Source organism: Phoca vitulina, unplaced genomic scaffold (assembly GCF_004348235.1).
Source record: "Phoca vitulina isolate PV1807 unplaced genomic scaffold, GSC_HSeal_1.0 scaffold15, whole genome shotgun sequence".
NCBI classification, from domain to species: domain Eukaryota; kingdom Metazoa; phylum Chordata; class Mammalia; order Carnivora; family Phocidae; genus Phoca; species Phoca vitulina.
In genome coordinates this window covers 25,617,622-25,638,394 of record NW_022589718.1, presented here as the reverse complement: position 1 = coordinate 25,638,394, position 20,773 = coordinate 25,617,622, and the positions used below count along the sequence as shown (strand labels likewise).

General features: G+C 46.3%; 1 protein-coding gene across 5 annotated transcripts in view; it reads right to left on the bottom strand.

The window, feature by feature from the left end:
- IRF2 (interferon regulatory factor 2) overlaps positions 1–20,187 on the bottom strand; it is a 79,673-nt gene extending 59,486 nt beyond the window's left edge. For 2 of the 5 annotated variants that reach the window (XM_032413665.1, XM_032413669.1), the window contains exon 1: positions 19,984–20,187. The gene's annotated coding sequence lies outside the window, so the exon portion shown is untranslated. Of the gene's footprint in view, positions 1–18,383; positions 18,454–18,481; positions 18,805–19,585; positions 19,640–19,983 lie in introns of those variants that run through there. The other 3 variants (XM_032413667.1, XM_032413666.1, XM_032413668.1) reach the window with 3 other exon arrangements.
- Positions 20,188–20,773: the final 586 nt, after the last annotated feature.

The window sequence follows — 20,773 nt, the reverse complement described above, 5'->3', positions numbered from 1 at the left end:
GATCTATCGCACCAGATCCAGCAGCAGAGATAAGCAGGCGTTTAAAACCTGACGTCCCTAAACGAAACTTTGTAGAACCTTCCCCCCTCTACCTGACAACTGCCCATCGGGTGCTGCCGGCAACCACGTGATGACAGAGGCACGAAGAGGGGTCATCAGGGTACAAGATTTAATGCTGCCCTGGCCCTTTTTTTAGCCTGCAGCCTGCAGAACGAGGTAGGGGAGAAATGAGGAAAGGCCTGGTGCTTCCTTCCTAAAAGTGACTATTTCTGAATTACACAGTTTCATTAAGAATGTACAGACCAAAGGTTTTGGTTCAGGGAAAACATTCTGCACCTATCCTACCTGCTGCATTAGAATGAGGGCGAAGGAGATTATATCCATACCTAGGGACTCATAGGAGGCTGGAAGAGTCACATCACAGCATGACTTTGTTCATTTTCTCCCTGCCCCCCCCCCCCAGCTGCCAGGTAACAGAGCAGAAAAGGCAAGAGTGTGCAATATGGAGTCTGGCCGAGATGCCTCGTTCCCAACTCTAGCTCTATCTCTTCTTAGCTGTGTGACCTTGGGCAGGTTACTCACCCTATCTGTTCTCACAGGCCTTTGCAAGGATTAGAGATGAGGAAACATGTAAAACATCTACAACAGCTCTTTCTATCATGCATGGGTTATAGTATAAAAAGGTAAAAAACTTCCAGATAGCAGCTTGGCCATAGGTATCAAAAATTTTATTTTATTTTATTTTTTAAAGATTTTATTTATTTATTGAGAGAGAGCACAATCAGGGGGATTGGCAGGCAAAGGGAGAAACAAGCTCCCTGCTGAGCAAGGAGCCCGATTCAGGACTCAATCCCAGGACCCTGGGATCATGACCTGAGCCGAAGGCAGACGCTTAACCGACTGAGCCACCCAGGCGTCCCAGTATTAAAAATTTTAAATGACAACCTTTGACCCAGCCATGTCACTTCTAGGAATGTTTCCCAAGAGATTTAAATAAGCCTGGGTGAAACATGCTTTCTTTAAAAAAAAAAAAAAAAATCTACAATAATCATGAAATGTTACAGATGCAAAGGTAATATTCTTTCTTATAAAAAAAAAGAAGGTAAGAAAGTTGTATGCAGTAGCACAGATAAATTACTCCCCAGATACATCTAAATTATGAACATCTAAGAGTATTTTTAAATCCATCACCTTTCTCAAGTATTTTCCAGAAGAATTCATAGAAGGCAATCAGGACCTCAAAGGGCAGAAATCATGCTGTGACTGCTGGGTGTGTTTGGACCCAGACCGCAGTACCTAGATGGCATTGATTCTGCAATTCAGCAAAGCAAGAATCATGGACAGATTTCCAAGCATATGGACTCAGGCTCATCCTGCATGTTCAAACCTTCTTTCCATATGGAAAACAGGAAAACAAGCGACCCTAATTTTCCCTTAATCAGCATGTCCTCTGAGCACTGCGTTTGCAGTACACAAGTAAAGCACTCTGAAAGGCAAGGCTTCTTTGGGGAGTTAAGTGAAGAGTTCACTTAAGATTGTCCCTCTTTCCACGAATAGGCTGGTGTCCCTGGGGCCACCCGTCTAAGTCAGCAGAACGAAAGCCCAGAAAAGACATCTTGGTCCTCAAGTATGCCAGGAAAGTAGGGAAGATGTTCAAGAAGATGGTGCGTCCCAGAAAAGTGTGGACAACAAAGTGGGTAAGTGAGCCACGCATACACGTGCTTGGGGAGGAGGAGCATGGCAGGAGACAGAAAGGACCTGAATTCCCCGAATTGTTGCTATCACACAAGTCCTTGTCACACTCTGCAGACCGCCAGTGGGCGTGTTTTGTCCCGCTGGGGATACAGAAAAGACAAGGAAGGGGACACGAGGAAAGAACAGAGGGCAATGCTTTCAAGGCTGAGGTCTGAAAAGGCAAGTCCCGGGGATTCTCAGCAGGGGCAGCATCCCGGAACCTTCTAAGAAAACCTGTCTGCATCAGATGACAAAACCGGTTACTGCCATCTGATTTTAAATCCATTGGTGGCAGACTAAGTTGAAAACCCATGCCATCCCGAAAAACAGTTGCCTGAAAATAATTTGCTCTGAAAAAGGTTGACTTTGAAGGCAACTGTCTATCTTTCCCCCTCGACGAGAATAAATGCTTCCCTCCCTCAGTCCCCATCCACAGGCTGTGCCTGAAGTCTCCCTGGGGGCCATTTTTCCTTTGAAGATTTCCTTTGAGTTGTCCCCTCAGTCAGTAAGCTCTTAATAAAGATTCTTCTTCTTCCTCTTCTTCTCCTTCTTCTTCTATTATTATTATATCACCTGGTGCAACATCCTCCAGCAGCTCCAGAAGGCCCCCTGAATAAAATCTGAGCCATAACTCAGCCTGTCCCACCTTCCCGAATTCATATCCCACCCGTTGATTCCTCCCAAAGCTCACAGCTTCGTGAATTTGAAAGCAGGCATATCTCTGTATAGTCCTTGTGAGCAGGAATCTCATCTGATTCATCTTTAAACCTCCCCAGATATCAAGCACAGTGCCTTGCAAATAACAATATGTAGTAACTGTTTACTGATAAGTGTTGGAGGAGGTCACAGGAGAGACGGAACTGCCGGCTGAACTGCGAGCTGGACCCCAGCAATAGGACGCTCCTCGCCCCATCCCCTGTCCTTGGAATGTGCGTTCTCCTTGCCCTTCCTGCTCCCAGAGGCTCCTCCAAGGTCACAGCCTTGAGACAGCGATGTGATGTTGAGAACACCTGCACCGTGTATGTGACTGAACCCAGGGCCTCCATAGAAACTTGTACGGTTTGGTGGGCGGGTGCAGAGAGCCAATTATCTTGTTGCCTCCAAGATAACCCTCATATGCAAGTTCCCTTTGCTTATTAAAACTGCCAACGACCAACCAGGATTGGCCTGCTCCCTTCTCCATCTCCCTCTGCCCTCTAAGTAGAGAAGCCAATTTCAGATTACACCGGGGAAGCTTCCCAAGAGGGCTGCAAACCAGCGAGAAGGAAGTGGATGGATCCCTCCACGGTGGGGGGCGGGGAGGAAAAAGCAGATGATATGAACTACATGTTGTGATGGAAAGAACTTATTATGAATAAGTGATAAACAAGTGTATGGAGGGTTAATGATTACAAGAAGCATGCAACCTAAAAAAGAATAATTTTACTACTTTCACAGTATTTTCCAGATGAATTGAGCTTAGTATGTTAACAAACCTCTGAATTACATTTACTCAACTTCTCATTCAAAAAATCTTATTGAGCCAGGTAGTGTAAAGGGCCCTATGTGCCAAGCACACTGACAAACTTTTTGGGGGACACAAGGGAAATGAGTGGTGGTCTCCATCCTCAGCATTGACCCTGCAATGATGGACCCAGGCACATAAACAAACAACTCCAAAATGAGGTATCTTGTCCTGCAGGTAACACTAGAGAAACAAAATGAGGACGGTAAAACTTTCAATGATGCACTTCAGGATCTAAGAGAGCTCGTGATAACTGAACAGGGCATTCAACACTGGGTCGCGGTTCATTCTCCGCATCAGACTCCCCCCACCCCCAACACCATTTCATTAGCTTCACAATAGTGTGACCCTGAGTTTTATATAGGTGAAATTTTTTGCGAGGCATTTTGGGGGAGTTGTACTGTATTATGTAAAATCCCCGAAGAGTTAACTCTGGAAGGCTTCCAAGAAGACGGGGCATCTGACCTGGGCCTGTAGAGGTAAGGGATCCTCAGGTGTAAAGCAAGGAAGAACATTCCAGACAAAAGGGAGAATAACAAATAAAGGCAAGAGGGAGGAAGTGTGCATGGCAGGTTTGAACCATTAGTAACAGGGAGAAGCTGTGCCCCGGGGACAGAAGTGGCAGAGCTAATTAAGAGACAGCCATTTGTCCTTGCACCTTAACAAGGGTCCCTGTTGACTGATGAGGGGAAACACCCCGATACACCCCAGGGCACATACAAACATGGCTGATGTGCTCTCCACCGGCCGTCTGGTCCTGTTCCTTACTAGGCAACACAGCACATGAGTCCTATTAGCTCTAAAGTACTACAGATGGGCCCATGTCTGGACAGGAAATAAACAGAGAACTAGGCCAATCATTATAATTTAAGGCAGCCAACATTTATTGAGTATTGGGTACATGCAAGTCATTTTGCTGAGCCCTGAGGAACACATGACAGCACTCCAAAATTTATCAGTGGAGTCGAGAAGGCAGTCATTAATAAAAGACGTAGAATGTGATATATTGTAATATAACCCAGAAAAATCTAGGGCCTTTGAATGAGATCTTCAAACCTTAGCCCGACAGGGAAGTGGAGAGCCCAGCAAATATCCCTTATATGCTCTCCAGGCAGCCAGTCAGCCAGGCTGAAATGGCCTCCACACCCGACAGTGTGTGACTTCAGCCCTGCTGAGGGAATGCAGATGGGGAGGAGCCTCAGCGTGGCAGAGCCAATGTCGTCCATCTCCTCTGGGCTTCCGCAGTCCCTGTAGTTTGGGCTTGACCCTAATGATCCACGAACCAGCCCTTCCATGGCCTTCATGGGGCGTAACTCAGAGAATGTGAGCAAGCATACCTCATGCCTGGGGGGAGGAGCGGCCTAACCCAACCACCAACCGCCAGTCTCACTCCCGAGCGGACACCGAGATCCCCATCACTCTTTAAGCCAACAGGACACCCTAGCCTGAAAATTTCTGCTGTGCTAATGCACTGTTTCGGGGCACCCTGCCATCCACTCTCTTGGTTCTCTAACTTGGCTTTCTCATCCGTATTAAGGACAACCGTCTACTGTAAACCTATTCATAATCACTTCACTCTCTTTATAAACCAGATCAAAGCAAACAAAAGAAAGCACAAAAAAATATTTTTTATACCTGTGCATTACTTCCTCTTGGGAACCTATGAAAGCACCTCAAAGGCAGGCCTGGTTCTCAACAAAAGCACAATCCGGTCCTTTCTGCAATGCCCATCATGCGTAGAAATGACGAACGCACACCCCCTTCCACCTCCTCTCAAATGTGGCAGGCTCACAGCCCTGCCACACCTGGCCAACAGTCATCATCTAGCACTCTCTAAAACGTAAGGGGACAATGTTCCAAATCCCCAAGCACCACCACCCCCCCCCCCCCCCCCCCCCCCCCCCCCCCCCCGGAAAACTTGCTCTATGCCCAAAACAGAGCCTTTCCTTACTGGCACATGCCTTAAGGTAGCTGTGGTCCCCAGGACCGACCCAGTCACTCCCGTGATCCATCTGCTCCTGCCCCACCTGACAACTCTCCACACGCCAAGAGTGGAAGGAATCTTCAGCCCGTCTTTTCTTTGCTCTGACTGTTCTCTCAACCAAAGACGCCCTGCTCGCCCATTTGCCACCAATGGCCACGACCGTCCTCCTGTGGCAGGTGCGAAGTCCATGGCGAAGCACACCCCCATTTCTCTGGGTAAAGACACAGATCCTTTGGCTTGCTGTGCTTTTATTAAGCATACATTTCATTCTTTTTGTTACGACAGATGGTTTTCTATCACCTGTCTCTCTGAGTAAATGATAAGCTCTTTGAGAACGTGAAATTGTCAACTTTACGTCTCCACAAGCACCAAGCTTCGCACACACCGTTCAAAAAGGTGTGTTGAGGGAATTAATTCTCCTGAGAGTTTCATTTAAAATGTGTGCTTGCAGAAAGGAGTCTTCAACTTCATTTCATCAGGATCATATTTGTTTTCCTAGTCCTTGAGGCAAATTTTGAGGACTCTTTTGAAAGCCTGGACCCCCAACCTGAAGGGAATATAAATTTCCCTCCCTCCACCATATGTCAGAGACATTATGTATCTTCTTCCCAATTAGTCACAACTCACTCTTAGTTATAATCCATATGTTATCTTGCCAGGCTGTATGATTTAATAAAGACCAACTCTGCAAAAGGAGCAAGTGAAATGAAAAACCTGAGCACGACTTAAAAGCAAACCAAGAGTAAATTTGCTGCTGTACATTTGTGAGATTTCACTGAATTTCCTCATCTCCTATAGCTTGCATAAGAACAAATAAATGGTTCCTCATTTAGTCGATAATTCACAATAAATACACAAATGCTTTCATTTTACTTTACAGATCTGTTATTACAGCAATAAATTTTTTTTCATCCACGCAAGTAGTAGTATTAAGCCATTACTAGATGTATTCTGTTTAAATGCTCATGCCCCAAGTGTTATTCTAAGGCTGCTTTTACTCACTTTTATCCTAATTCCACCATGGTGATGAACCTGAGGGTCTTTTTCAGTAGCACCGCATGAACAGCCCACTACCAATTAATTCATTACCGTATTCAAGCACTGCTATGTGTTTCCTCGTACCAGAAATTTTAAAATTCAAAACACAACACCAAAAAAAGTTAATTCTTTACTACAGAGTTCAACACAACATACTGAGTACGTCATCTGGCCACAAGATCCTGGGCAGGTCATTTGATGTCTCCAGCTAAAAAACTGAAGCAGCAGACTATAATCTCTAAGGAAACTTCCAATTCTAGTATTCTATGAGAAGATTAAATACTTTTATCTGATCCCCTGTTTACCAATCCACCCTGATTTACTTCATGCAATGTAACTTAATTCCTCAACGTGCGCTTTATCAACTTTACATCGCAAAATGTTATAAATGATTTTGTGCCACATGCTACGCATACCATATGAGGGGGGATCATTGTTAGCTTTTCAGACCATCTAGCACATCATTATGGAACCCACAGAAAAGAATGACCTAATCCTATAACTCAGCAACAAAAACAACCAAATAATCAAATCAAAAATGGGCAAAAGATTTGAATAGACATTTCTCCAAAGGAAATATACAAATGGCCAAGAACATCACCAGCTATTAGAGAAATGAAAATCAAAAGCACAATGAGAGGGGCGCCTGGGCAGCTCAGTCGGTTAAGCAGGTAAGCATCTGCCTTTGGCTCAGGTTATGTGGGATCGAGGCCCGGGGCTCCCTGCTCAGTGGGGAGCCTGCTTCTCCCTCTCCCTCTGCCCCTCCCTACCATTCGTGCTGTCTCTCTCAAATAAATAAATAAAATCTTTAAAAAAAAGCACAAAGAGATACTACTTCACACCCATTAGGAGGACTAGTATCAAAACAAACAAACAAACAAACAAAAACCCTGAAAAACAGAAAATAACAAATGTCAGCCAGGATGTGGAGAAACTGGAACTTCCACGCATTCCTAGAAGGATGCAAAATGGTGTAGCCACCATGGGAAAGTTTGGTAGTTTCTCAAAATTTTAAAACATGGAATTATATGATCCGCTGGACTGGAAGAATGGGAAGCAGGAACTCAAAGTGCTAGTCTGGAGACCAACGATCACAGCAGCACTCTTCACAATAGTGAAGATGGTCACAATGGTCATAATAACCCGAGTGACCATCAACAGGTGCGTGGATGAACAAAATGGGGGAATACTATTCAGGCTTAAAAAGGAATGAAGTTCTGGCACTTGGTACAACCGAGATGAACCTGGAAAGCGTTCTGCAAAGTGAAAAAAAAACAGACACAAAGGTACAATTATTGTATGGTTCCACTTACATGAGGTAGCTAGCGTAATCCCAGTTCATAGACAGCAGAACCGTTGTTGCCGGGGGTTGAGGGCAGCGGGGTTATGGTTTAGTAGGTTGCTAAACCTACTATTGCTTCTGTTTGACATGGTAAGTCCGTTCTGGGGTGGAGAGCGGTGATGGATGCACAGCATCGCCAACGCACTTAACGCCACCAGATTACGCACTTAAAGATGTTTATAATGGTAAATTTTATGTCATGTAACTTTTACCACAATAAAAAAATAATAATAATAAGCAGACAGGCACTGAAGAATTCACTGCTACTTCCACTCTTTCCTTCAGTCCTGTTATGGATGATAGTTATTCTTTGATTCCAGGCAACTTGAAGTATGCACTAGCCAAATATGTGCGCATGCGCAAACCACACACACGCGCGCGCGCACAAAGAACGAGTTATTTGATTCCAGGCAACTTGAGTATTCACTAGCCAAATATGTGCGCATGCGCGCACGCACCCACGCACACGCATAAAGAACGAGTTATTCTTTGATTCCAGGCGACTTGAAGTATTCACTAGCCAAATGCACGTCTGCGCGCGTATGGGCGCATGCGCGCGCACACAAAGAACAAGAGAAAAAGAGGGAAGTGAGGGAAAATGAGGATTTTCAAAAAATTAAGTAAGGGCCAATTTCCTGTTCATGGTGATGATACCTCGAACCAAGTTGGGAGGAAGCCTCTCCTGGACATGCAAAGGGCAGCTTCTCCCAGCACCAACGTCTGGGGAGGGATGGGAGCAGTAAAATTTATTAGCAGCTCTGCTAGTTACAGTGCCTACCTTGAGGGAAAGGGAAGTCGAGAGCAGAGATAACGATCAGGACTTACCCACATGGTTTTCCTGAATGATAAAAGATACCAAGCAACAGTTGAATTCTACATGCCAAACTAAGTGTGGAAGAACTGTAGAGAAACAACGGCGACGGCAAAGCAGTAGGTTGTTTGATGCCTATTATATAATTTATTACGAATCTGTCTTTTAGGAATTAAAATGTATACACCCAGCCAAAAAGATGTCTTATTAGTACTCTTGTTTCCCGTACGCTCTGAGACAAGGCCATCTGGCCCATGAAGACCTCTAGAGGGGATTCACCCTTATCTAACAGCACTTCTGGAACGGGGGTCTTACCGGCCCAACGACTCGATTCTGTTTTATGTAGCTGTTCAAATTAGTGATATCCTTGCAGTCATATCCTTGTAGCTAGGAGCGCAGATCCTCTACCTCGCTAACTCAAATCCAAGCTTAATACCTTTTTACCTTGTTTTTTAATGTTTTATTTATTTATTCATTAAAGTCAGAGAGAGAGAGGCAGAGGCAGAAGGAGAAGCAGGCTCCCCGCCTAGCAGGGAGCCCGATGCGGGACTCGATCCCAGGACCCTGGGATCATGACCTGAGCCGAAGGCAGACGCTTAACCATCTGAGCCACCCAGGCGCCCTACCTTTTTACCTTTTTGTACCTCCCTCTCCATATAGTTAGCACTAAATAAATACCTGGGAAATACCTAACTGAATGAATGAATGATCAAAACAGTCCACTGTTCCAGTTGAATGACTCAACCCAAATTGCAACCTGACTTTAAAGAAATTTTTAAAAAAATATTTTTAAGTGTTAATGTATGAAAAGCACCTGGAAGAGAGGCAAATCCTCCCCAACAATATTGTAAATTCATCCTGACTTCTCGACTCACCAGTATGACCACACCCAGAAGTGGAAATGCAGTTCATCTATCTACATTCCCTACTGGGGCGTCCTTGGCAGGCTCCCCCATTTCTACTTTCATTTTATAACCGAGAGAAGAAAGGGGAGCAATGCCATCTGTGTTGGTCCCTGGGAATACCCAGAACACCACACAAGCCCATAGTGTCCTTTTGGGGCAAGAGCCTCATGTCCGACTCCTCTGTCTCCATTCTACCCTGAGGACCTTACCTTCCAAGGTCAGCTAAACAGTGCACAGGAGTTAAGTTTTCCTATATGAACAAAATCCCAACATTCCCCAAAAAGAGTCAATAAAGATTTACCTTTAGGATTACTATTTTAAAGTGAGATTATACTTTCCTGTTCTTCTGTCAGTTGCAAATCCCCAAACCTACTAGAATTCACTTAAAACTAATCTGCAGTGTTTTCATTGGTAGAAAGCAATCAGGAAAGCTCTGACCCACTGAGCAGCTGGGAATTTCTATGCTGAAGGTTTGGTTTAGTCTTTATTTTTCTAGCTGCTGGCCCTGCTAACATGATTCAGTGAAGGTCGTATTTAATCTCGTGGAGAAAAGCTACCTAAGCAGTTCTTAGGTAGGCTTCAGTAAAAATAAATTGCCTTGGCTCTGTAGAGAAGTCTGTTGCTTCAACCCAACAATTATACTCAGAGGGAACAAAGCAACTGTAAAATATTGTACTTGCTTTTAAAAGACTTTCACTGCTTATACGTTATGGCTAAGTGTTTGTTAATAATAAAGTCATTGTCAATAACTAACCCACCAAGAAAGTAGCAGCTCCCAAATACATATCTCCGGTTTATTGGTAACTATAGCTTATTTATATGTACAGGGAAGTATTAGTATACTCACGGGAACTTAAATGTCAAAGAAAGGGGCTGGTAAGATTGTTTTAAAGTCCTAGGTACAACGGAGAAGAAAAAAAAAACAATTTTTCCCCTCTGGATGTTGAACCCCTAACACAAAATGACAAATCCTAACACAAAGCGACAAATCTCAATGTTTATGTGCCCAGTACATATACCATTAGGTTTCTAACCCAACACAGATCTGTGCCATCCATCCTGAACTGGAATTCAGCCTTCTGAGCTAAACTTTGCTTCAGGGCTGAAAATCAAATCAACAAATATTTATCTAGTTCTTACTGCTTATCAAGTACTGGTGGGGAATGCAAAGGAATACAACACCAGCCTAGCTCACAAATCACTTGCTGTGTAGGTGTTATAAATGGAAAAACCCAAGGAATCGACAATTTTCTTAACAGTTCAAAGAGCCAGAAAAGGTTCAAGATGTTTGAGGCTGATCACCAAAGGAATGGCACATGCAGTGCGTTGCTTCTAAAGAAATCCAGAGCACTTTGGTATCTTAGGCTGAAGAGATCAAGGTGGGGTTTGTCTGGGGAGGTGGGGTGGGGCATGCAGCTATCACCGAACGACCGCATCACTGAAATGACCGCTCAAATCTGCTTTCCCTCAGTCCCGTTAGGTTCAGTCCTCAGATGACAACTTTTCCCCATATTTCTCTTCATGTCCTAATCCTGGACCACACCTAACATGGCAGCCATCTGTGGCCATTACACTCTCGAAAATGTGGCCGGGCTGAATTCAGATGTGCTCCAGGCATAAAAGACACATTGGATCTTGGAGATTCGGTATGAAAAAAGAACATAAATGACCTCATCAGTATTTTCATATGAATCACATGTTGAAACGATAATATTTTGGACATACTGAGCTATATAAAATATTAAAATTAATTTTTCCGCTTTCTTTTTACTTTCCTAATGTGGCTACTAGAAAATTAAAGATTATGCATGCGGCTCATGTTTTATTTGTATTGGACAGTGTTGTCCTAATCAGTATTTTTTTTTTTAAAGCTATGCTTTGGTACTCTGCCTCTGCCTCTGGTTATATCCAATACTAGCTCATAACAATCCAAAAATGTCTCCAGGATCTACAAAGGGATCAAAACTATTCTAAATTTTTTTTTCAGATACAAATCAGGGATTTGGAGGTTTCTGCAGTTGTGAAAAATCTTAGGCCACACTCTGATGGAGTCACACTAAGTCATTCTTCAATAAAGGCTGTGTGAAGAAATAAAACTTCGCTGGATTCCTCAGTGTTCCTATGAGACACTCTAACCACCCGAGACCCAGGAATGTATGCAATATAGAGAATGTATATGACATAAAGATAGGACATGTCTGCATTCACTTCCCCTAGAAACATTTTATTCTTCACTGTGCCATGAGAATGGATCTGTAGCCATTTGTCTAAGTTAATTGCTCTGATCCAAGAGGATAATTTTACTCTTATCTGCTCCAGGGGGCCATCCGGTTACAGCCGTGACTAGGTCCCTGGGTTAAGCTCCCAGGGTGCCAGGAAGACCTGTCTCTAAGCATGAACATTTCAAAAGCCATGAAGCCCAAATCTTAGGAATACTTCTAGAAAAAGCCTTATGTTCCAAAAGTTTGGGATGAGAACCCTGAATCCTTTCCATCCACTCTCACAGGAGCAAAGATGGGTTTGTTTTTTTTTGTTTTTTCCTTCTCTGTTTCTCCCTTGGGTTGCTCGATGTCGTCTACGGAGCGTAGCCCACACCCATGTTCCACCTGTTTTCCCAGCATCATCACCTGAGGGTCTGGGAATGGATGCCCACTGCTGCAACATCACTCTGGCTGCTCACCTGGCCCTGATGATCGATAAAGAACTCTTTTCTCCTACCCCAGTGTCTTGTTTCTGTGGTTTCACATACATAAAGGAGGTATCTGTGAAGTGGGGTAACATTTGTGACCACCCCCACACAGTTTTTGACAAAACAGTGTGTCCCACCCTCACCAAGGAGCCCTCAATCTCAGTCGCTTCAAGTAGCTGAATCGGGACAAGGGCATCTCTCAGCATTAGCTGGGAAAGCCCAGATTCTAGAGCCTGGCTCCATACATCAAGGCAGAAAGAGCTCAAAAATGGCCACATCCAAGGGTCTCTGGGTGGCTCAGTCAGTTAAGCATCTGACTCTTGATTTCAGCTCAGTTCTTGGGCTCAGGGTCGTGAGTTCAAGCCCTGCGTTGGGTTCCATGCTTGGGTGTGGAGCCTACTTAAAAAAAAAAAAAAAAAAGCCACATCCACGTATAGCATCCTCCTCAGCAATGTCCTGATCTTAACATTTATCAAGGTAAGGCCAGAGGGAACACTTCAGAGTTATCTTGAGAATATTTTTCTGGTTATAAAAGCAATTGTACTGCTATATTAATATGGAAAATCCAAGTGTTTCAAGGGGGGGGGGAAGCCAAACACCCTCGATCCCACCATTCAAATGTCTTCTGCCAGTTTTTTCTTTAATGATGTATATACGAATACACACACATTTCTAAAATAAAATTAAGGTCACAATTAAGTATCTCTTTTCCTCCACTCAACATACATCACAAGCACTTTTCCATCATTAAATGCAAAAACATGAATTTTATCAGCTATCCATCCTCATCATCTGGATGTGCCAGAGTTCATTTACATGTATTCCCATTGTGGGTATTTAGATTGTTTCCAAATTTTCACTATAACAAAGCTAATTCGATAAACATCCTCACAAATAAATCCTTGTCCCATCTCTGGTTATTTCACATGAGTACGTTCCTACAAGTGGGATTACTGGGACTGAGAGTTTAACATTTTTAAGACTTTGAGTCTATAACACCAAATTGCACCCCAGAAGGTTTCTTTCAACATACAATCCCAACTAGTTTCACCATCAATGACCTGCGGGACCCAGTGATGGCATGTGGGGCTCAGCCTTAACTTTGCCACCTGTTCTTTAGGGGAACACGGAATCAGCCCATTCTGCTTTCCTGATTCATAGTCACCCCCCTACAACCTGACAAAAATAAAACAGCAGCCCGGAGGACCAGCGTGGGTCTAAGAGGAAGACCAGCGTGGGTCTAAGAGGAAGACCAGTATGGGTCTAAGAGGAAGACCAGCATGGGTCTAAGAGAGTGATTACAATATTTCTAAAAATTTGTATCGCCATGTATCTTCCTTTCGGAGCCCATGGTTGCCTCCAAAGGCAATTCTGGATCAAGTCTGAGGCCTCAAGTCAGGGCAGCAATTCCTCCGTCTGCTCCAGCCCCAGCACGCCTACCTCGGAAGGCTTCAACCATGCTTAAGGAATAACTACCCACAACCTCCTGTTCACTTGCCTAAAGTTGGCTGATGCCTAGTGGTTTTCCCATCAGACTTTACCTCCGGCAGGATAAAAAGGCTTAATTCCAAAGTCGGACATGGGGGGTCCTCTAGTATTTCATCTTGACCTTGAGTTATCAATTAACTACCAACTTGCTCCCTGCCACCCCGAAATTCCTTCAGTGGTATTTGTTAATGAGACAGAAAATCCACCTGCCTGATTCCCTCTTTTCTCTCCCTCCCACTCCAGAATTCAGTAGGCACTATTCCACCCTACGCCTTATTCTCTTTTCATCATTTCACCCCCCAAAAGTGTCACCTTCCAATGCCCTCCCACTCTTATCCCACCCATCCACGGACCCACTAACACCCTATCCAGGTGTTAGGACACTCTTCTCACCACTGTAATTCTTCTCATCCTGTTCAATAAATCTAGGGTAAGGAGATCAAAAAAGCTCTCTTCAAAAGTAACACATTAAATATTACTTGAAAAAAAGCAATTTGTATGCAGTCTCTTCTCAGTCAAAATGTCAACCTCATGAAATGGGAAAGTCCGTAGGATTCTAAGATTATGGGGCCAGGACAGTGTATTCTACCTATAAAACATTTCTTTAGATCCTACAAAAACCTGACATTTATAAGCTCAATAAGAACAAATTAAATTGGAAGTTCATCTTTCCTTCCATCACACTGGGTGTGCAAGTGTAGCCTGAAGAGAAATTATTTATGAAAATTATATAGCAAGTACTTAACTCCCAAAAATATTGGTTTAATGAAAATTAGACAGAACTTTATCACACAAAATCCTAAATTAAGATATTTTGTTGAACGACATTGGCCTTGCCCTTGAGATAAACATGCTCAGAATCCCTCATCAGAAAGAACTGCACAAGCTTTATTTCCCATAAAAATGGGGACGATGCTCAACTCCAGTTTTCTCTTGTTTATCGGAGCTGAATACTACATTGATAAAGGGGAATATGAACGGAAACAGAAACAAACAAAAAACAAACCCATAACTCTTGATGGCCTTCCTAGACCAAGAGACATACCCATAAAACAAAGTCCTTCTTGCCTCTTTAGAGTGGAAAATTCAAAGGATCACAATCATCACACTAGTATCACTTTCATATGACAAGCAAGGTCAACAGGAACAGAGCCAACGGAGAGTGAGCACAGATTCCCTACTCAAATAAAATGTGGAAAACAGGTCTGCATAGCATGGCCTGAGACAATAAAAAAATAAACGATCTGGCCCTGAGAAGAGATCCTTGATTCAGTGGTTCTCTGCCTTCGCTCTGGCCCACACATCTGAGGGACAGGGATCCAGGAGGCCCTGGTAGATAACAGAGGCTTGCTATGAGGGTGGGGGTGGGGGTTCTTTGGGTAAAAGAATCAAGGAGAGGAAGGCATTGTAGACAGTCTTAAATCTAAAATTTCCTTGTGGCTTCTAAAAGCCCCTTCCCTCCCAGGTGATGTTGAGACACACAGGAGCCCCATACCCCACAGATAACAGACCTACACACAGCCCCATTTTACAGATGTGAAAACTAAGGTGCCAAAAGGAGAAGTGATTGGGAGAGTTAATGAAAGCACTGAAAGTCAACTCCGGGTCTCTGGACACTTGAGTTCACGCACCTTGCACTACACAGAGCCTTGAACGTAGCTGGTTGTCAACAAGTATTTAATAAATTAGAGATAGAAGGGTACATGTTTGTGTTCATTCAATAAAATAATTGCCTGGGTTACTACAATGGTTCACATCCTGGGATCCCCGGATCCCCAGCAGAACTCAAAGTTCCTGCTGCCAGCAGGGGTCCTGGGCTAGATTCAGAACTCAGAAGGCCTAAGGGGATTATGAGTTTATCTAAAAAAAAGGCTGCCCGGGATCTAAAACGTCTAGTTTCTCTACTTTGGGCCAGAATTAGATCAACCAAATTTGAGGATGCTATTTCTCCCAGGTCAATCGGGAGTTCTGCCTAGAAGTCTTCTGCAATTCTCATAGTAAAAACAGGCATCAGAGTCTTCCTAACTAAACACAATTTATTTCAGGGACAGTCTGTCAAAAGATGGAGCTGGTGAGGGGGAAAATCATTGAAAAAGGAGGCTTGAAGGTAAAATGCGGGCGGATAGAGGCCTGCAGCCTGTAGTGCGCGGGGCCTGGTGGAGTCCTCAGGACAGGCTAGGGCCTGGCATCAGGTGCCCAGGGGCTGGGTTTGCTGCTGGTGTATTTCCTTTGGTATATTACACAAACTATTGGCTTCACCTTGAAATCTGGAACCTACATATAATCTATCAATCTTTGTTGAAAAATCAAGATTTATTCAAACTTCCTCACTTCCATTCCCACCAGCCACTTCCTTAAGGGACATCCCTCAACCCTGCCTCGGGCAAACACTATGCACCCAATACTGATCACATTCAGGACAAAAGCAGGACACATCAGAGAGCCCTGACCTCCTATCCCATGTGAGAAGAACCTGGCGTCCCATACAGATGAAGAGAAGAACTGATTTTATTATTAATAAAACTGACACTTCACAGCAATTTACATTCCGTTTATATATTACTTTATGTACTTTTAGATGTTATATTTTATGAAAAATATACTGTTTATTATATTTATTTTCACATACGTAGTGTTGGGCATACAGTAAGCATTCAATAAGTTAAAGTTAACCGAATTTCCTTAAAGATGTTATAGCAAAATACTAAAATCAGCTAGGGGCATACCTGTAATAAACATAATGAAGCAATGGTAAAGAAAATTCAGACTAAAGCACACGGAGCCTGAAAAGATGTTTATATATATATAGGGAGAGAGAGAGAGGGAGAGAGAGAAGGAATACATTGGTATCACTGTTGTTTCCATATCATTTGGTCTCCATGGATACCATCTAACTTCTCTTCTGACATGAAAAAATTCACTGACAATATTATATTTCACTGTTAAATTCCTTGATGCTTTACATAAAATAGCTATTCTGTTTAATTCCCTGCCATTATCCATATACTCTCAGAAGTAAATCCCTTTTTGCTGCAAATTCTGTAAGAGAAAGTCAGTGTTCAATCCACAGTCCCAATTTCCTGGCATTTTCACATAAATAAAAATGACAGAATTCTGAAAGTTAGCACCTTACATATTTGTAGATTGCTGTAACTTATACAACCTTCTTTCATACACAGGATCTCATCTGTTCCCCAAAGCAACCCTACCAGATAGGCACTTAAAGTACTATTATCACCTTCCACAGAACTAACCCCAAAAGGGTAATCACTGTTATTTATCTTTCGGTTGTGTATTATCAGCTGACCCACTAAGATACAATTTCCCCAGAGGGTAAGGAAGTTGTTTTCCTGTTCCCAGTTGAACCCACAGAGCCTAGCACTGTGTCTGGTGCCTAGTGAATGTCCCAGGAATATTTATTAAGTGAATAAATAAGGTCCTTCATCTGCTTTACGCCCTCTTTGGTATAAAGCACAAAACAGAACCATGTCCCAGATACCCCATTTAGAGTTCTGCTCTTTATCAAAAGGAAATTGTGTGAAAATGTTCTAGAAACAACACAGCTCATAGTCGATAATCCTAAGAATAAAAGGACAGTGTCCTTGCAAACATGAAGCAATGGATGCCCATCAAAAGTTAAATATCCGAAGTCTCGAATGTTCCACTACTAGTTGTGAGTTTAACAGCCTTAACTAGCTTTGGTATATTGAACATCTGCCTAATAAAGTACTTCAGGAGGCAGAGTTAGAGAAAAGTGGGGCCATGGTTCATAGAGCTGTCAGGACCTTAGGAAAATCATTTCTTTGCCATAATTTGCTTCCAGTTTAACTACAAACTCTTACTTTTGATTACGATGACATTTTTACAGGTAAATAAGTCTGAAGTATGCAAAATTATCTTCAACTTGTGAAGATCAAAAGAAAAAAGACAACTCTCTGAGGATGAAGTATATAAATGTTTAATATTAGGAAGCAATTACAAATCATCACAGAACAGAACTCCTGAATCCAACAGGCCAAAATCTAACTTCTTACACAAAGGCTGAGTTATAAATTATAATCATTCACTAATTACGGCGAAATTCCGGACTTTGCCATCTATCAGTCAATAGACGTTCCGAGGTTACCCCGCAGAAATGCCCGTTTAATTTCTAAATATTCCATCTCCGAAGTTTCCTTAGAAAAGACAAGTTTTTCCAGGATTTTTTAGGTTTCTATTTCACCCCTTCCCCTTCCAAAAAAGGAAGGATGGGGCGTTGGGAAAACTAGAGAATCCTGAATCTGTGTGCCCCCCTGAAGTGAAACAGGGATCCCCCCCCTCCAGGTCCTGGTAGGGGAGCGCGCATCTAACATCAAGACGATCCACCTTCCGAGCTCAGTCTGTCACCAGACCCCTGTCTGCACCTGCCCTGCGAGCACCAAAAAGTGCAGGCTCCTAAGCTCCAATGCAATTTGCAATCGGTCTGAAAACCAATAAATGACTGCAGGCTTGACAGCAGCCTTGGTGATTCCTGAAAATCCACAACAGGAAATGTAACTATCCTCCACCCTCCCTAGCCATTCATCAAAAGCAGACCCGGTCACGGCAACAGGGAGGCCAGTAGCAGAAGGCAAATGCCAGCACTTTTCCTCCTGTAGGAAGACTCTGCGTTTTCTTATTCCGTAACCAGGGACGGGGAGCACTACCCGCCGCCCGCACTGGAGGGCGGAGGCTGAAGAGGGACGGAGAGGGTAAAATGTCCCCAAGTTCCAAACACTCCCCTACGCGCTTGCAAACCAGTGAACGCCGCGCCGCTAATCTGCGGCCACCCCGAGTGCCGGCCCCAGGGGGCACACCTACAGCTGATGCCCAAGGCTTCTGCCTACACCCACGGACCCGGGCGCCTCACCTGGCGCCCGGAACACTGTCTCTGCGCCCGGCTCGGGCTGCCAGCCTCCTTCCCTTCTCCCCCTCCAACAGGGCAAGGGGGTAGGGCGGCACACGTACCGAGACCTGGGGCCAAAGACAGATGCCGGCGCGTCCTGGCGAAGGGATGTAGTTACATGCAGAGGCCCTCCGAACTTGCGGAGGCTTCCCGAGCCCCTCTCGGGGACCGGCCCCCAGGCCGGGGCACTGCGCGCGGCCGCAGGCGGGCGGGCGCCACGATTGGCCGCGGCGGGCAGCGCTCGGTGGGCGAGCCCGGCCGGCGAGGCGGAAAGGAAGTGGCGGCCACGGCTGTGCACCAACCACGTTCGGCCGGCGGGCGAATGCCACTCGGCGCCCAGAGCGGGGTCGGAGGGCGCGGGGCGGGCACTCGCGTCCCCACCCCGCCGCTGCCCGCGCCCCTGGACCCCCAGGGGACGCCCGCCCCCACGCCTGCCAGCAGGGCGCCGCTCGGTCCCCGGGGGCTCCCCGCCCCCACCTCGCCCGCTCCGTAGCCGAGGCGGGTCAGGCCCAGCGCGCCAGGCCGGCCCGGGGGCGCCTGCGGGGACCCGGCGGCGCCCGGCGCTAGGCCGCGGCCGGGGCGGATGACCCCCTCCGCGCGGCGCCCTCCCGGGACGCGCCGCCGGAGCCCCCCCGCGCGCCTGGACAAGTGCAGTGACAAAGCCCCGGGGCCGGGCCGGACGCTGGCCGGCGGGAAGGCGGACGCGGCGTCCCTCCGGAGCGGCGGTGGCGGCAGCGGCCCAGCTCCCAGGAAGCCGGGCGTGCCGGCCAGGCCCGGCCCCCAGCCCCGCTCGGAGCCCGCCCGCCGCCTCCGGCCGCTGGCACCCGACGCCCGCGGCCGTTCCCCCGGTCCCGCGGGCCGGCGAGCCCTGGGACCGCTGCGGGGCGCCCCACCAAGTTTCCCCTCGCCGCGGCGCGAGGCGCCTCTCCCGGCCGGGGCGCGGGGCGCAGGCAGCGGGGCGGACGGCGGGCTCCTGCTTATTCACGCTGGGGCTGCCCGGAGAGAGGCGCCGCCGCCGGACCCCGAGAAAGACCCGCTGCCCTGCTTCGGATCTGGTGGCGACGGCGTCTGTAAACACGCACACACACGCACACACATGCACACGACAATTTTGTTTTAAAAGGAGGCCCGACTCCAGCGGACCTGCACCCACACACACACAACACCTGGGGCGCAGAATCACACAGAGCAGGTCTGTGTCCATGGAGCCACCTCTCCGAATCTGCAAATCCAAAAGTGAAATTAAACCTCCACCAACCTCCTCCTCCTCCCTCTCTACCTCCTCCTCCTCCTCCTCCTCCTCCTCCTCCTCCTCCTCGCAGCAGCAGCAGCAGCGGCAACAGGAGCAGAACCTGCTTCCCCTAAAATCGGATGATCCCTAAGAGCGCCGACTGTTCCTCCAAAAATCGGTATTAATATTTATGAACCCCAGCATTTTCCGTCTGCAAAACACTGTGTCAAACCATCAGGACGCGCGCACACACACATCCCCTCCAGTCCTCACAAACATGCCCTCGAGAAAAACACACACGCACAGTCACAACTATTATTTGAAAAATGTTACCTCTCAGTGTGCTTTTTCACACTACCAATACAATTCCGCAAGGTTTAAGTGTTGCTAGGGTGTGTGAAATGGAAATGAAAGCCCGTCAGTTGAATAATCGCAGGAGCAAAACTAAAAGTTACTCCCCGGCTTGCCTGAGAACAGTCCAGATCGAAAGCAAAACAAGGAGAGGAAACTGCGAAGAGCTGAGGCTGGAAATCCCCCCACCCCCCGCCCTCCTCCCCGCCTGGCTCCCTCCCTCCCTCGCCTCCCCCCTCCGCCCTCCTCCCTCCGCCCTTCCTCCCCAGTGTTTGTTTCAAGCTTGTGCAACCGGGAGGTGGAGGCGGAGGGAGGGCGCGAGCGGCCGGGCCGGGAGGTGCGGAAGTTCGCCGCGGCTGTTCATTGGCGGGCAGCGCCGCTTTCATCATTTCTCGGAAAAGTCAATTTCATTTTCACTTCCCCACGTCGCGGCAGCGGGAGCAACAAGCGGCTGCTCGTGAGTCTGTTGTTGGCACACCGGGACGCTCACACTCGCCGCGCACACGCTCGAGGCCCGGGGGTGGGGGGGTGGGGGGGGGGGGGGGAGCGACGGGGCCCCAGCTTCGTTTCAGGCCCGAAGCTAGCGGCGGTGGGAGAGGAAAGCAGGTACCTGAGCCTCCATCGTCAGGGTTACCTGAAGGCTGCGAAGGAAGGAAGGAGGAGGAGGAGGGCGGCAGGGGGAGCAAAGGGGGCGCTTGTCATCCAGTTGGTGGGGCCGGTGTAAGTGGTGTTTAGCCTCGCTGTTTTCAGAGTGGCTAAAAACTCACTTTGT